This window comes from Rhipicephalus microplus, chromosome X, assembly GCF_043290135.1.
Source record: "Rhipicephalus microplus isolate Deutch F79 chromosome X, USDA_Rmic, whole genome shotgun sequence".
In the NCBI taxonomy this organism is placed as follows: domain Eukaryota; kingdom Metazoa; phylum Arthropoda; class Arachnida; order Ixodida; family Ixodidae; genus Rhipicephalus; species Rhipicephalus microplus.
Window position 1 is genome coordinate 31,921,194 of NC_134710.1, and position 14,416 is coordinate 31,935,609.

Genomic DNA, 14,416 nt, shown 5'->3' on the forward strand with positions numbered 1-14,416 from the left:
CCACAAGAAATCACGCGCTAAACAACTGTTTCAGAAAGAAGCGCTTCTGCTATCGCAGATAACGCTACTCGAATCTGATCACTTGGTAGCTTACCAGAAAAATAAGTTTGCAAAACTAAATACTATCAAGCAAAAAAGTACATGCGTGCTAACTTGCTCCCTTCGTCAAGCCATTAGAGCTGATTGAGCCGATAAAGGAGAACGAGCACTGCATGACAATGTTATAAATCTTTCTTCGGAAATGCTTTCCGACGCGCAGGTATCTTGTTCATCGAAGGGCCTTAGTTTTTGTCAGGCAAACGGTGGGTTCAATCGATTTGAACTTATTAAGGACATTCACAACTCCACCCGATACATGCGCCTTAAAGGATATTTCTACGGTCATTACAGTGACCGTCAAAGCGGGCTGGTACTCCCTCAGCAGAAGCACTAAACCCCACCGCCACAACGCGACCTGTGCTTAGACCTATATATCAGGGCTGTATAACAAGACGTCATAGATTCTTACAAAACTCGCGCTCCCCATTGGCATAACCTATGAACAAAAAGGGCACTCGAAGCGCTAGAAATAACCCTGAAATCATAATTAAGCCGGCAGACAAAGGTGGTGCTATTGTCATTCTTAGTATATATGACTATACGGGGTGTTTTAAGAAATGGGTCCAATATTTTTTTTAATTACGAAAAAGAAGTATCTGCGTGTTACTTGCGGTGTTGCCTTCCTGTAGCAGTATGTATCTTCAGATGGGTACAAACAATAATTACGGCAGTAATTATAGAAATTAACACAATTAACTTTTTAGCCAGTGGTGATAGCCAGGCGAGTGAAACAGGCTAATTCAAGCCCTTCTTACGAGTCCATAGCCATTTTGATATTTTGGATAAGCGGACATTGTATAATCACCGTGGAGTGATGAATTATAGCCAATTTAGCTGCCCCGCAGGGGCGCCTGCGCAAGTAGGCGGTTGGTGTGTAGCGACACCACGGACCCGAGCTAACGGGGGAGTTTCGGCTCCCTCCCACGCCTAGCCGTGCGTGGCTTTGCCGTGTCCGGGGAAAAGGGGATCCTGGGGGTTGAGCTGACGCTGGGTGATTGGACCTTTAAGGCCCCCCGGCAGAGGCAACACACCCCTTTGGCCCCGGCTTCACGTAGACGGCACCCCTGGGCTGACCCACCCAGGGGAAATCGGCAGTCGCCTTTTCCTATCTCTCTCTCCCTACATCTTCGTCTTTATCTCTTACTATTTATCTGTCCTGTCTTCTCCTCTCTTCTGTTTACTTCCAAACTTCCTGGCGGCTAGGGTTAACCCTGTGCAAATAGCCTACGTTGGTCTAGGCGCATTGGGTTATAGTAGCGTTGTACGGCTGGCGTCTGCAGGTTTTAGCACCCGCAAACTTGTAGCGTCCCCTCGTTGGGCTCCGTGGTGGGTGGCCGCCAACGCTTCTGAAGAAAATTAAATTGGCATGCGTAGAGCATTTCCATTATTAAGTGATCGTACCGCCTTAAAGCGCGTACGCACCGAAGACTTAGGATTTTTCAACCGATCAACTGAGAACTTCCCCCATTTTCATGTTATACATAGTGAGATAAGCAGCAAGCAAGCCAGAACTGTATCCCCCTTTGTAGTAGCCAGATGTCTCACAGAAACTCTAGGAGCCGGGTACAAAGTTACCAAAATGGCCAGCGGAGACCTCCTCCTTGAAGTTTGAGAAAAAGAACAGTTTGAAAAGCTACAGAATCTTTCAACTTTTGGTGACACTCCCATCACTGTAACGCCACACTGATCCATGAACACAACCAGTGGAGTAGTATCTGATGCTGATTTGCTCGGCTTGACTGAAGACAAACTTCTGGAGGGGTGGAAGAGTCAGAATGTGACCAATGTACAAAGGATCACCATCAGAAGAGACAACAAGGTAACACCAACAAAACACCTAATACTCACGTTCGCTTCCAGTAATCTGCCAGAAAGTATTCAAACAGGGTACACTAAGACGTCGATCAGACCATACATACCTAACCCACGTCGTTGTTTCAAATGCCAGAAGTATGGCCACGGCTCACTAAGCTGTCGTGGTCACCAAACTTGTGCACAATGTGGAGTGTCAGGCCACAACTCTGACAATTGCGAAGAACCATCACACTGTGTGAACTGTGGCGGAAATCATGCCGCATACTCACGGTCTTGCTCATTTTGGAAAAAAAGAAAAAGAAATTATCACATTGAAAATTAAAGAAAATATCACATTCAAGGAAGCAAGACGAAGAGTGTCGCCATTTTATGGCGCTACATATGCTGATGCGGCGCGTCAGGGGGCAACGCCGCACCAGCCCTCGTCACTCCTTCGGCCAGCGCAGAGCGAGCCGACGGCTGTGGCACCTGCCCCCAAGGCGGCAGTAGTTCAGTCTACTCCGCCGCCTAGCGAATTGAGGCCGGAGACTCCAGGGTCCTCTGGTCTCAAGGCCTCCCCTCACCAGGCGAGGCCTAAAATCCGAACCACCAGCTCGCATGTGCGGGCAACCAGTGCCTCTGGGGAGGCAATGGATACAACGGTACCCTTGGTACCAAAAGAGCGGCGCGCCTCCTTGGAGCGCGTTAAGAAAAATAAAAAACCAATAACGGGGCCGGACGACCGTCCTGCCACCTGAATTAACAGGCTCACTTCAACACAGGATACTCTTTGTACACACAGCAGTATCTCTCTTGTTTAAATATGCAGACAGAAATATTACAGTGCCCCGCCGCGGTGGTCTAGTGGCTAAGGTACTCGGCTGCTGACCCGCAGGGCGCGGGTTCGAATCCCGGTTGCGGCGGCTGCATTTCTGATAGAGGCAGAAATGTTGTAGGCCCGTGTGCTCAGATTTGGGTGCACGTTAAAGAACCCCAGGTGGTCAAAATTTCCGGAGCCCTCCACTACGGCGTCTCTCATAATCATATAGTGGTTTTGGGACGTTAAACCCCACAAATCAATCAGAAATATTACAGTGGAACATCCGAGGCCTTCTTCGAAACCTCGATGACTTACAAGAACTCCTCCATGAGCACAATCCAAGAGTGCTGTGTGTACAGGAGACACACTTAAAACGAACTAACACAAACTTTTTACGTAACTACATAATCTTCCGAAAGGATAGAGATGATGCCATGCTACCATCCGGTGGTGTAGCGGTTATAGTAAGTCAAGGTATAGCATGCACACAATTACCCCTTCAAACTTCCCTCGAGGTGGTGGCTGTCCGAGCAGTTATTCTAAACAAACTTGTCACTGTTTGCTCTTTGTACATACCTCCGCACCACCGCCTTGAAAAACTTCAATTCCAGTCTTTAATCGACGAACTACCTGAACCTTATCTGGTCCTTGGGGACCTGAACGCACATAATGGTCTGTGGGGTGACTCTCGCTGTGATGCCCGAGGTCGTCTCATTGAACAATTCCTCATTTCATCGGGTGCTTGTCTGTTGAATAGGAAAGAGGCAACATACTATAACCTTGCCAACAAAACTTACTCTTCCATAGACCTCAGTATCGCATCTCCTTCACTTGTACCATTACTTCAGTGGAAAGTCATAAATAATCCATACGGAAGTGACCATTTCCCTTTAGTTTTGAGTACACCAATAATAAATGAATGTCCTCCACATGTTCCCAAATGGCTGGTAAACAAAGCCAACTGGGAACGATTTCAAAAGCTTAGTCACCTAAATTGGACTGACATATGCGGGTTAGGCATAGATGAAGCTGTGCAGTACTTCACGGCTTTTCTTACTGACGCAGCAACTAAGTGCATTCCACAAACATCTGGACTGCCCGGCAAACGACACGTTCTGTGGTGGAACACTGAGTGCCAAAATGCGCGAAAGGAACAGAACAGGGCATGGAGGTTGCTGCGGGACTCGCCGACAGCGGAAAACCTTGAGAGCTTTAAGAAAATAAAATCTCGAGGCAGGAGAACGCGTCGGCAGGCCAGAAAAGAAAGCTGGCACAAGTTTTTATCAGGGATAAATTCATATACACAAGAGGCTAAAGTCTCGAACATGGTTCGTAGGGTAGCAGGAAGACAAGTACACTCACTCCCACTCATAAACACACAGGGTGATAGCCTGGAAGATCAAGTGAACTTCCTCGGTGCACACTACGAGCAGGTGTCTAGCTCGTTACACTACACTGAAGCTTTCCAAAGACACAAAGCAAAGATAGAAAAGCAGAAACTAGAATCCAAGTGCACAAATTACGAGGAATACAACCAACCTTTCAACTTAGCTGAGCTACAAACATCACTAAACTCTTGCAATAATTCCGCTCCAGGCTACGACCGTGTCACATATGAAATGTTGAAAAACTTGCCGCTCGAAACGCGAAAAAGTTTACTCTCTCTATACAATGCTATCTGGCTTTCAGGCACCATCCCTGCTTCCTGGAAAGAGGCTATTGTTATCCCTATTTTGAAACAGGGCAAGGACCCTTCCTCAGTTTCAAGTTATAGGCCCATTGCACTAACCAGCTGCGTTTGTAAACTTTTTGAAAAAATGATAAACCGCCGACTTTTACATTTCCTTGAAACACACAATCTGCTCGACCAATTTCAGTGTGGGTTTCGGGAGGGTAGATCCACCACCGACCATCTGGTGCGTATCGAGGCACAGATCCGAGAAGCTTTTGTCCACAAACAATACTTCCTCTCAGTGTTTCTCGATATCGAGAAGGCTTACGACACAACATGGCTTTTTGGGATATTAAGAGACTTGTCTCACCTGTGTGTGCGCGGTAGAATGCTTTCCATAATCGAGAGTTACTTGTCCAATCGGAAATTCCGCGTCCGTGTGGGCAGTACTCTCTCCCAAATATTTGTGCAAGAAACGGGAGTACCGCAAGGTGGTGTACTTAGTTGTACACTTTTTATTATAAAAGTGAATTCCTTGCACCTGTCCATTCCCCGCAACATGTTCTATTCCACATATGTCGATGACGTCCAGCTTGGCTTTAAGTCATGCAACCTAGCAATGTGTGAGCGACAGGTTCAGTTAGGTTTAAACAAGGTCTCCAAATGGGCAGAGGAAAACGGATTCCGGCTGAACCCAGGAAAAAACACGTGTGTCTTGTTCTCCCGAAAAAGAGGCATGCACTCAGAACCCGACATTGAACTGAACGGCCAACGTCTGTCTGTGAATGCGGAGCATAAATTCCTAGGCTTAATCTTGGACAACAAGTTGACCTTCGTACCACACATAAAGTATTTAAAAACAAAATGTTTAAAAGCCATGAATGTTGTAAAAGTGTTGTCACGTACTACGTGGGGTAGTGATAGGCAATGCCTCGTGAACTTCTATAGAAGCCTTATTCGTACCCGCTTAGATTATGGGGCCGTTGTCTATCAGTCTGCCACTCAAAGTGCCTTGAAAATGCTGGACCCCGTGCACCATTTGGGCATCCGCCTTTCTACGGGTGCTTTTCGCACCAGCCCCGTAGAAAGCCTTTACGTTGAGTCAAATGAGTGGTCGCTTCATCTGCAAAGAACCTACATGTCCTTTGTATATTTCCTTAAGGTGAAAGCAGACAAGAGGCACCCCTCATACTCTACTATTAATGACTTGGCGAGCTCCATTCTTTTTCAAAACAGGCCTTCAATGAGGCAGCCCTTCTCAGTTCGCCTGAAGGGTCTAGCTGAGGACACTGGAGTGTCACTCGAACACAGTTTAATGGCTCCTGTAGCATACCCGCCACCGTGGCAGTGGCAGACTATAGACTGCGATGTGTCTTTCCTAGAGGCTACAAAACATGCACCTATTGCCCATATCCGAACATACTTTCTGGAACTTCAACACAAATACACACGTCCCGAGTTCTTCACAGATGCCTCCAAGGCTAACTCCTCTGTGTCCTACGCTGCTGTCGGCCCATCCTTTTCGGATGCTGGCCCTCTACATCCACGCACAAGTATCTTCACAGCGGAAGCTTACGCGATACTGGTGGCAGCTAAACACATCAAACAATTACAAATACAAAAAGCAGTAATTTATACAGACTCCCTCAGTGTGGTAACGGCTCTGCACAGTCTTAAAAAACAAAAAAACCCAGTCCTTGTCTCACTTTACTCCATTTTGTGCACACTCTACACACACAAACAACATGTTGTAGTGTGCTGGGTGCCAGGGCACCGTGAGATCCTAGGCAACGTGAGGGCGGATCAGCTCGCTGCATCCGTCCATGAGAGCACCGTCATTACATCTATATCAATCCCGGCCCTTGATCTTAAGCCGTCTCTCAAACGAAACCTCAGGAACTACTGGCAGAGAAAGTGGGATACACACACACAAAACAAACTACACGTTATCAAGCCACACCTTGGCCATTGGCTACCAGTATCAAAATCACGTCTAACAGAGGTAACACTAACAAGACTCAGGATAGGACACACATACACGACACACACACATCTTTTATCCGGTGGTGATCCACCATTGTGTGATAAATGTGGTGAGACATTAACAGTTCTTCACGTTTTAATTCAATGTAAACATTTAGACACTCTAAGGAGACACCACTTCCCACTATCCTACCGACAACATATACCTTTACACCCTGCAATGTTCGTCGGTAGGGAACCGCTTTTTAGTCACAAATCATTATTAGCGTTTTTAAAGGAAATTCATAATTTTCATATCATATACCCGGGCATACCGTTGCACGACCTCTCTAGAGAGGTTTCTGCTGCGGTGGCTACACAGGAAAGCACTTGCCTCACGGCCCTTGGACGCAAGGGTATGAACGAGTGAGGCACTTGTGCTAATGCCATACATATCCAACATCGTCTTATTATCACCAACTTTTGTCATCATTCACACCACACACATCTTTCATGGCATGGTCATCATTTTATTACTTGCATGTTCTTACCCGCCTTATCGCGAGGAATTTTATGGCCCTTATACAGCCGCTTATCACAATCATTGTCCATATTTTTAGTAAGATAAAATGGCGCTCTTTGGCCAACAAATGACCCTTGCGCCAAAAAACACCATATATCATCATAGCCAATTTAGCTGGCGAAACCAAAACGCGCGCCCCAAACTGCACATCTAATATTCACTTCTACAACGCCATCAATCACGACACTGTTTCCCTCGGATTGGGGGAAACAGTGTCACTGAGGGTGTTGTCGAGGTGAACGGTAGATGCGCTGTTTCGTGCGTTGGTTTAGGTTTCGCCAGCTAAATTAGGCTCATTGCATCGCTTCGCGGTGATTACCAGCAGCCGCTTTTCCAAAATTTCAAAGTGGCTATGGAATATTCTTAGGAAGGGCTTGAATTTGCCCATTTGACTCGACCGGCAATCTCCACTGGTTAAAAAGTTGATTGTGTTATTTCTGTAAGTACTACCTTAATTATTGTTTGAGCACATCTGATGATGCCTTCTACCACAGGAAAGTGAATGCCACAAATATCACGCAGATACCCACTTTCTGCGATTTTTAAAGAATTTTTGGCACATTTCTTGAAACACCCTGTATAAGCGAACGTGAGAGGCATGCTGTCCGATCGTAACTTTTACGGACCTCTGTGGCGATCCTACAAACGACTACGGGGTCGATTTGTGGAACGTACTAACATTTGTAAAGAACGAAAAGATCGATAAAGCGACAGCCCGTTCACTCGTTCCATTCAGCCCAGTGGCAGGTAGATTTTATCTACTGCCCGAGATGCACAAAGTGAATAACCTCGGACACCCCATCATTTTTTGGATATGAACCTTTACTGGAAATCTATCCAGGTTTGTCGGTAGTCTCGTAAACAGGATTCCACCTACTTTCTAGTCATTTATAGAGGGTACAAATCACTCCTTGAAAGACATTTTAGATGTAGGTGCTTCAGACGGTAGTCTTCCGGTTGCACTTGATGTCTTTTTGTTGTACACAAACATTCCACACAACGATGACATTTCGCTCACATAAAAGCTTACGAGGATTTGAGTTTTGACAAGCCAGTTGATGGCGAAACCATTGGTACCATCATGAAGCTCATCTTAGAAAAAAAACAACTTTGAATTGGATAACTCACGATATATGTTCAGACAAACGGGACATCTATGGGCACTAGAGTAGGTCCCAACTATGCAATTATATATGGGCATTTTGGAAGCTAACTTCATTGAAAATTCAACTCTGAAACCTTTCTTTTATAGGCGTTTCATCGATGGCATTTTCGTGATTTGACCACATGGCGATAAGGGTTTTTAAAGTTTCATTAAGAAGCAACGTTGCTTGTTGGGCGAGTTGGAAGAAGTCAATTATAGTGTAGTAAAGTGCAAAAAGCAGACAATAAACAAACGAGGAAACAGGGACGAGGGGGCTGTGCCTTCGTCCTCTCGCTTGTTTGTCTACTTTTTGCGCTTCACTGCATTGATTCATTAAGAACTTCAACAATGCCAACCCCACCATTACTATCTCTCATAATTACTCAACAACTAGAAACTTTCTTGACGTTACCGTCACAGCTAGATAAGGACAGCTCTCTACAAAACTCGCAAACTGAGGGATAGGCATCAGCTTCTCCGTTTCCATAGCAGTCACGTCCAACATTTTAAAACAGAAAAACCATACAGATAATTAATCGACGTAGCGTGTTTAGACACATAGGACAAGGACATACAGATAAGCTCACAGGTTCAAAATATTATGCTATAACCACAATGATTCCTTTTCGATTTGCCAGGATCTAATACGTTCGCTCTTAACGTAAATACCCACCGGAAATAGTCCATGACGCCATTAAGCACGCCAACAAACTAAACAAAGTTGACCTGATTAACGCCATCCCCAGCGATTCCAGTACATTCTAGGCTAATCTTATGCTCACCCATTCAGCGTCAGCCTCAAACGTCAATGCCACTTTAAAGCGACACAATAACGTATTAACTCAAAATGAACGCCCAGAAAATATATTTCCAGAACCATCCAGGGTCGTTTACAGACGCGCACGGAACCTCCGCGATATTCTTTCATCTTCTAAGCTCGCCGCCCCTAAACAAAATGGCTGTGCTCCTTGTGAGAAGTCACAGTGCAAGGTGTGTGCGCACATGGTAACTGCGCAAACTGTCAGCAGTTCATTCACTGGCTTTGAGCTGACAATCAGGAGCAATCTAAATTGTGACAGTTCCAACGTAGTATACTTGCATGAAAGCAATACCTGTAATCTACAATATATTGGCCATACTGAAACACCGTTTAGAACGCAATTCAATAATCATGTCTCACGTCAGAACTCTTGCAAATTTGTCCTTATTAAAACATAACAATACCTGGTCATTCTTTCGACAAAATTAAAGCAGTGGTATTGAAATCCGGTTTCCGCTCACACCATGAGCGGGGAATCTACGAATCGTTTTTAGTCTACAAGTTCGATACCATAAAGTCTACAATAAACAGAAAACCCAGGCGTACCGAGTAGTATACCTTCCACTACTTAACCTGCTTCATGTCATCCCGAGCTTTTATTCAATTTATTTTTTTATTGATATTTTTAATCTTGGCACAACTGTTCTTGTCCTCTGCTTCAAAAACCAGTTGACCTGATCATCTTTAGTGGATATTCAATTCTTGATATACTGGCGAGATGGATTTATGAGTGAGTATTTACACTTGCAGCATAATGGCGTTTTGCAGTTTGCGCGCGCATACATCTCCGTTAGCTCATCCTTGCTGAGAGAGAGAGAGTGAGAGAGAGAGAAAGAGAGAAAAAGAGAAATAAGCAGCGCTGCACGTATGTGCTTCTTTGCTGTGACAGTTGTATGCTTAGCTGTAAAACTCAATTGAAGCTTAATGAAAACCAACTAGCCTAACTTTTAATTAGGCATTCTTAGTGCAGAAAAGCCACGGACTTTTACCACCCCCTGGTTCGTGGGATCAAGTTTCGGGGCAAAATTAAAAGCTGAGCTTCCCACTGCTCGAGTCCACTGCTTTATTTGTCGCCACTTTGCAATCTGCCACCACCGTTACAAGCTACCATAAGCAAGGCTGATCACTGATCAGGTTCATCGGACACTAAAGCGCAATTTTTTTTGGCGCTTGCAGTACGACAGAACCGAACATTAAAAAAAATGAACCGCTCTCATAGGCTCACAGCAGCTTCGACAGAGCAGTGCTGATATTCTTTTTTAATGAAAGAAAATTATTTTCCTGGAGCAGCAAGTGTCTTCACCAGTTCATAAAAACATTCCTCATTCCCACCTGTAGCATGCATCGGCCACCAGGCACAGCAGAATAAAAGCATGAAAAAGTGATGTAATGCTATTGGGCCCCTGTTCAGTGCTAGCCTGCTCTGCAATGTTGCAGCACAAGACACGAAAGCGTCGTTCAGCGGCCCGCACCATAAAGATCCTACAAGGAAAATCTTCACAGAGAATCTTGGAAATATTTAATTATATGTAACATTCCTACGTAATATTTTCCTTTTGTCGTAACAATATAACAAGGTGATTAATGTGGTCGAGAAAAACTTCGCCTTAGTTGTTGGTGTCCCCAGCACGCAGCCAACAATGGCCACTGTCGAAAGGTAGGGGGGGGGGGCTCAACCCCCCTACCACTTCTTAGAAGGGGGGGGGGGGGGCTGGGGCCCCCGTTGCCCCCTGGCTGATATGTCTATGGTTAGCTACCATATGCGCGGGAGTTAATTGATGTAACAGTGTCCAGGGCTACCATGCTCGTGAGCACCAGCGTTTCATATTAGCTTATCGCTACTGGGGTTGCTATAATACTTATCTCCCTGTTGACATCGTGGCGAAAGCGCACACAACTGCGTGTACAAACATCTAGAACTGTTCAGCATATGTCTGCGTGTGCAACATTTATACATATATTTAGCGTCATTTCATGACGTCGCTCAATAAAATAATTACAACACGGCCATCCTCCCTCCCCATGCTTCGCAGAACGTTGATTCCCGAGGTATACGTGTTGGTTGGTAACAACGTTATTGGAAGTCCGGCAGAGCTTTCGCCAACCGGGCCTTAGGTCTCCTGCGTGGGGACTTATGGACCTTGCCTGACCACCACCTCGTGGGACTGCTGGACGGCCCGGAGTTGGTCGCCGAGGCTGGGGCTGCACAAGGCAGCGGCCCTCCGTGGTAGAAGGGTTCTGGATTTAGCACCTTGCGAATTTTTGGTAGAATTCCAGAGCATCTGATTTAATTTGGCATCCTCAATACGACATATCTTGCATACATTCGTCGGATATATATTGGGTATAGGGTTGGGGTACATGTGGGCCTAGAGCTGTCGTAGGGCCGCCGCCTGCATCCTGTTCACATTCTCGCTGGGTGGAGGAAAGGTTCGGCGGGCCAGGTATAGAAGGCCTTGGTAATTTCCCTACAGGTCATCAAACGGTCCTTGGTGTTTCCCCATAGAGGATGGTCGCCGGCGCGGTTTGCGAGTTCGTGCGTCTTGTGGCATGTGCCATCTCATTTAGGTTACAGCGTGTCTCCGATACATCTCTCATGTGAGTCGGGAACCATAGGAGTCTCGTTGGAAGCTCTACCTCCTGATGAAATTTTTAATGCGTAAGACTTTGGCCGCTCATTGCGAGATTCATCATTTGGCGAAGTTTCTGACCGCTTGTCTCGAGTCGCAGAGGACAGTAGTGCATGTCGGATTCACGAGAGCGAGCGCAAGTGCTACTTCCTCCGCTACTTGTGCGTGCTCACATCGAATACTTACCGATATTTTCGTTTTGCCTTTCCAATCGACGACAGTGATTGTGAATCGCGAGCGGTCTGCGTATTCAGCGGCGTCAAGAACTGCGTTCACATTTCGTCGACGTAAGTGCACAGGAGAGCTCTTGCGCCGGCCTCTCTTCTGGCCCGGTTGTGTTCCGGGTGAACGTTCCGTGGAATCGGGTCAACCCTAAGCGTTTGTCGGATCGCGTCTGCAGCAGCGACTTTCTGGCTTTGTTTGATGTGGTAACAGATGCCGAGACTTTTCATGATCTGGCGATAGTTTTTCCTGCGCGATAGTCTTTCCAGTTTGGAAGTGCACTGCGCCTCGGCTATTTTGCTGAGCGCGTTGTGAAGTCCAAGCGGAGGCAGCCGGTGCGTGCTGGCGAATTCGGGTAGACCCAGTTCCACCTTGTACAATTTGCGGATGAGGACGTTGATCTTAACTTGTTCTGTCTTGTACCATTTGTGGAATACCGCAACGCACGCAGTGTGACGCATGACGAAAGAATGCATAAGTCGTATGAGACTCGATGTGACTTGGGCCTCGAATGTCGCTGCGGTGGTAATGCGGCTTATCCGATTGCAATGCAGAGTGCAGTCGTGTCACGTAGGGCTGAATGATAGCAAGGCGGAGGCTGCATGTAATTGTGCGCAGATTGCGTTGCCACACATGTATGTGCAAGGGTGTGTGAGCGCATCCGCTCTATATCGGTTGTCGGCTTATGAGGCCTCCCCTTCATTGAGTGGAAGCTTTAAGCACTGTTTGTGTAACGGACTTTGACCATGCGATATACTATATCGGTGTTTTCCATGCAATATACGGGAATATTGGTACGCGCCTTCAATCATTCCGATGGTAACAACACTGAACTACGGTACACTTCTATTCTGCCAGTCATTTGCTTCAAAACAAGGTCGTCCAAGGAATAGCGAATGCGTCACATACTGTTTTTCGTTGGTGACCTTCAAAGTTTGTAAATGTTCCAGCTATCGGGGCAAGTTACCGTGACTGCAATATTTCATCTGTGAAGCAAGAAAACACCACCTTGTGTACTTAAATGACTTTGCCGCATGTATATTGGGTGCCAGATGCTTTAATTGTCGGCACGTACCACGGCATGGATGCTAAGGCATCTGACTTGGTCGCGAGAGATGTGTAGTCGGAAATCCGCCATGGTGTATCAAATGGCCTCGGTGCTCGGATGCCGACCCGGACCTTGCGCGCTCGATGCTGCGGTGACATCTCGGTGGAAGCGAAAGGGCAGCCGGGCACTGTGCCATGTCACTGTACGTTAAGGAACACCAGATAGTGAAAACTTCGGGAGCCCCCCACTACAGCGTCCCTCACAATCATAACGTCGTTCTGGGACTTGAAGCTCTAGGCATCACCGCCACCACCACCGCCGCCGCCGCCGCCGCCGTCATTATCATTATCATTATTATCATTATTATAATTATTATCATTATTATAATTATTATATTTATTATAATTATTATAATTATTATAATTATTATAATTATTATAATTATAATAATTATTATATTATCATTATGGTATTATGATCATTATATTATCATTAATAAATTATCATATTTTACTATTATTATGGTACTATCATTATTACAATTGCGTGGTTCGAACCTCACGTTGAAGCGCAATCAGCCGTTGGCCAGACTTCTATGTTTGCCTAAGATGCAGCACGCATAATGAGACTGGAGAAGGGCTGCCTGAACAACGAATATTTACTGGAACTGAAACATGTCATGACGAAAACTATATGAACACACTATAACCAGAAATCGACGAGCATAAAACATTGGTGGAGCCTATGCTTTTTTAGCAGACTTGTACTCATATTTCTTAGCACAGCTACTGTTATTGCTGCAGTACTGTCCCAAATGAAGATCGCTTTGTAGAAAGGTGGCTCAAGGTATACATTTTTTTTGTTCGAGGATTTCTCATTACGTCAAGCGTCAGTTTGTCCTTGAACTCTTTTTTGAAGAAAAAAATGACGCTCTAAATAGTTACACTGATGAAAGGGACAGAAGACAACCAACTGTTTGTAGCACGAAGCCAAAAGGAAATCCACATAGATTTCTCAAAGAAAAAACTTAGCTGCCGAAAAATTTGTTCTGATCCGGTGTTCAAACTCGGGGTTGCAGCCATCTTGCTACAAACGGTTGGTTGCATGTCTATTTTCCCTTTCTTAACCTTCCCGCAACTTTCGATTCCGCATAACTCATTTGCAATACTTGTGTTCATGTGCTTCGAGTTGTCGATGAATTCGTCTTCTCGCTGTCAATTGCTACTTTCCTGGTTAGCTCAATTGACAGTGCAACCACCCCGGAAATCCACTGATTCCGGGTTCGAACTCCGGACCAGGACGAAGTTTTCAGCAACTAAGAGGCTGTTTTTTTGGAGAAAGCCGCACGGATTGCCTTGTGGCTTCGTGCTACAAACAGGTGGTTGCCTTTTTCCTTTCCTAACCCTTTCTGCACCTTGCGGGTTTCCGCAGAACTCATTTGCAGTTATACTAATGATTGCAGAAGCATCTTAAGCAGCCAAAGAGAACTAATAAAGCTAGATTTCTCGGCAACAGCTGCAGATCTGTCCTTAATGAAGCTGAAATCTGAAGGAACGCAAGTGTAGGTGTTTTGATAAAAACGTCATTTTATGCGTCATTTCCGATTCTGGACGCTGTGACTG

General features: G+C 45.6%; 1 protein-coding gene across 4 annotated transcripts in view; it reads left to right on the forward strand.

Annotated features, from left to right (window-relative positions):
* The window catches only part of LOC119176621 (DNA topoisomerase 2-alpha), a 56,535-nt gene that overhangs the window by 33,048 nt on the left and 9,071 nt on the right, over nt 1-14,416 (forward strand). The gene's annotated exons all lie outside the window — the stretch shown is intronic.